The following is a 4,189-nucleotide window of genomic DNA, read 5'->3' as shown; positions in this document are numbered from 1 at the left end:
GCTGCGGTCCTTCTGGATTGGTCGGCGAGGCGAGTGGTGGTCGGTGGCCGTGGCTATGGCGAGCGGCGGCGACGGCGACTCTCGGTCATGGGGGGGGGAAGCAGAGGAGCGAGGGGGAGGGAGGTCCAGAGAGCGAGGGAGAAGTGAGAGGGGGTCGGGGAGGCGCGTGGCGTCACCGGGGCGTCGAGGAGGAGCCAGGCAGGCTGGGAGGGAGGAGGTGGCCGGGGCGCATGGCCGCGCGCGCCACCGAGCAGCTTCGGGCGAGGGGGAGGAAGATGACAGGGGGAGAAACGACGGTGGGCTGGGCCGCTGGAGGAGCTGGGCCAGGTGGGCTACCAGGTGAGCGCTAGATAAGTCCTTCTCTCTCTCTCTTTTATTTCTATTTAATTCTGTTTTCTATTTTCTGTAGTTTGTTTTGATTTAGTTTTAGACACTAAACCATTTTATAAAATCCTGAAAATAGTTATGTGGCTAGGACTAAAATATACCAAACCACATAAAATGTTCCAGTATTATTGGACATATATTATTTATATATCAAATATATATCCAATGCAAATAGCTATTTATTTAATTCAAAGGCCCAAAATAATTAACTCTGAGATACCAAAAATATTGTTTTGAGTTTTACCTCTTTGCAATATTTTCAGAGACTAAGAGGAACATTTTCTTGGACTTCTTTGAGAGGATTTTAATGTTGATCATTTTTAGAAGGTTTCTGAGGCTTTGAAAATCCCTCAATTCAAATTTCATTTGAATTAAAACATGATGCTCACATGAGGGTCTAGCCTAGTGCATAACAGGACCAGGGATGTGACAACTCACCCCCACTAAACAAAAATCTCGTCCCGAGATTCAAGCTTAGGGTAAGGTGAAGGGGGAACGCAAACTAGCACAATCTTCACGATCCAGGTTGCACTTCATAGGAACGTTGTTTCGATCACCATCTTTGTCTCGACGTCTTCCTTTGAGAACTCCAACTAACATGACAACGAGAGGAAAGGAAAGACCCTAAAAGAATTGTTCTTCTCGAAGGTCGAACAACTCAGGATTAACCCATGGATTAAGACATAGCAACATCTCTCGAGCTGAGAGACGAAGCACACATCCATAGGAATGGAGTGAAGCAGATGACAAAGGTTCACTAGGTAGACAACAATTTCACGCTTAAGAAGGTGGTAAATGATTGTCAACGTAGCGAGGAGTTTGAGTTGCCATGATACCATAACGATGCACCTTAGGGAAGGTGACTCGTAGAAATATCCCCTTAAGTGGCAAAAAGAATTACCTTTGATTCAAAGATCCTTGAAACTCTTTATACCAGCTTAAGGAAAATCATAATCGATCATTTAGAGGGGTTCGGTAGAATGGCATACCCGAACTTGGATGATGTGGATTACCTTGTTGAAGACAGCGTAATGGATGAATTTGCTTACCACCGGAAATGGAAGAGACCCATGGTAGAATGGCACATTGGTGGTGCAAGCTGGGAACAGAATGCAAATGCTGGGAATGATTCTGGTAACTGGGGGAAGAACCCAACAATAGAGAGTGAATTCACTGTTTGAAAAGGTCATAGCATTGCCGAGGAAACTGAGAGGAATCCCAGTTAGAGCCGATGGTAACACGTAGCGCTTGTACGTGCTCTCAAGAACTTGAGCATTTCCACAATCATCAAGGTTTTATCAACATACGTGTCAAGGGTGCTGACAACACAACGTACTACCATGATGAATACTGACGGATGATGCAGATGCAAGGGGGGGATAACACTTTCTCAGATTTCACCCTTGGCGAGGCCAAGGAAATAAAATCTGGATGATCGACCGAGAGACATTTAGCACTCCGCTTCTAATGTTCTCCTTGATGTGCTAGTGTAACCCATTCATAGATATGGTTTGATATCTAGATCATCAAGTAAAAAGGTCGGACTTCGGGAACACAAAAATCATAGGGCACAACTAGGGAGTAAATCCTACGAAGTCCCTATGGGGAGGTGGCCAACTTCCTCAATCAAGATACTATAATAATGGGTCTTCCGGCTGGGTGTGTTGGCCATGACATCCACCTTACCGGTTATCGAGGGACCAATATTATAGTTCTTGGAAAATGTTCCAACCATCATATCTGCCTGAGATTCAGATCTGGTTGGTGTCAGGATATTCCAGACTCATCGAGTCTAGGAAGAAAAATGAAAGTTTGCAACACAATTCGACGAGATAACGTTGCGAGATTCTCGGGAAATGAACTACGATAGCAAACTCCAAAACATGAGCTGGTTCTGCTACACACGTGTGAACACGATGTCCTAGACAAGCATGACCACGTGGTAGTCTTACAATAAAACACTACCGAGTTCAGGTTGGGAACCATCATCGAGGATATCGAAGTCCTTACATAAGTCCGGATTAGCTCTTATGAAGGAACTCCTTCTCCTTGAACAAATTAATCAGTGGCTTGGTGTGCTCGGGACACATATGGAATGAAAGTTGCAAGTCTCCACACCACAGAATTCTTCGCACGTGTGCATGACTGATTTGGAATGATTCCAAAGAAAGCAACATTTACTTTCTCGGATCCACGGCGGCAACTTGCATCAGATGCACATGAATTAAAGGAAGTCACTACCTTCATCCAAACATATGCTTCATGAGCTAGCATGAACAAATGCTTTCAAAAGTTTCCAACACTAGCTTAATGTTCAACAAAATCATGGAGGAGATAAGGATGTTGTCAATGGGCTCAACAACAATTCATCTAGGTTTCCTTTTAAAAGGAATTCCATAGTTAAGTGAACACGGTGATAGCATTGGTCAGACCAAATATGTAATGGTGTATGCTCGAGGGATCAACCACGAATAAGAAAACATTACGAGCATCGTTGGTACTGATTTGATTTGACGATAGCCCACACTCAAATCAAAGGATTGATAAGACAATAGGTCCAGCAACTGATCACAGGGACCAATCGATGAAGATATCATCTTTCTTCAACACACACTACACAAGAATATCCCTTTGGAACGAACTAAGTTAGGCAAGCTTTTATCTTCCAATTCTCCAAGTTGTTGTCTAGCTTAACCAACTAGCTCAGGGATATCCAACACAGATTCTTGGAGAAAGGGTGGTTCACAAGAAACCAACTTGATCACGAGCTCAACATAACAGTCAGAAACAACCCGGTAACACTTCCAAGAAGACATTTGGAAAGTCACGAACCACCGGTATGTTACTAAGCTCGAGAACAATCTTGCTTTTCAGGGCAAGACGATATGATCAAAAGAGCGAGGGATTGCCAAAATCCTAACTCATTGATCAAAGAGAGCACCAGGAAATAAGGACTAGGTAGCACGATCAGACTTAGAAGGATGATTCAAAAACCAACACGCTAAGAATGAAATTATTATCCTTTAACTACCAAGCAACGAGGTTGCTTGGACTATTGATTTCACACATTACAATTCATTTGTCGGTATTCCGGTTGCATCAACACTAGGACCGAGGAATGACTAATGATGGTGAGAAGTATCACTACGTCAAAATTCATGAGAGTTGGTGCAGTTCTCATGACAATTCTGACATAAAGGGGGTAATACTCCAAGGTAGAACAGAACCAAAAGCTGGATTGGCATTTGATCTGCGGAATACAACTGCTTTGACCCAATCCTGGATATGGAAGAGGTACTGGAGTTTGTTTCTCCAAGTCATTCAGGACAGAATGGCTTGACGGGCCACAAGAGTAATAGGCATCGATAAACGAACGCACGCATACTCTTGACTATCAATTGATAGACGAAGGTCAGTAGACAACTAAAGAGGGACAACTCAAAGGAACATATAACTTTCTGAGTTGTGGATGCATAGATTAGTATGTCGAACCAAGTTCAACATAATTCTTCCGGATAACCCATGCAGAAAGGTTGAGCTGGCAGAGTCACAATATAGCATGGAGAACTCATCGAGAGCACTCTTGTTGTCATCTTTTGGTTCAGAAGAACTCCTGCCAAGAATGGTTCATGGTAATTGGAAGAAGGATGTACCACAAACCTCGAGGACTATCGCAAGGTTACTAATATCCTAAAGGAACTAGCAAACACTATCAACATGAAGTAAGTAGAGTGAATCTCGGGTTCAAAACCCAGGAGTAGAATACCTACTACTAAGTAGCATCACGGAATGCTTTCGAGAA

The sequence above is a fragment of the Triticum dicoccoides genome, chromosome 1A, assembly GCF_002162155.2.
Source record: "Triticum dicoccoides isolate Atlit2015 ecotype Zavitan chromosome 1A, WEW_v2.0, whole genome shotgun sequence".
In the NCBI taxonomy this organism is placed as follows: Eukaryota; Viridiplantae; Streptophyta; class Magnoliopsida; order Poales; family Poaceae; genus Triticum; species Triticum dicoccoides.
Note: the sequence above shows the minus strand (reverse complement) of the source record.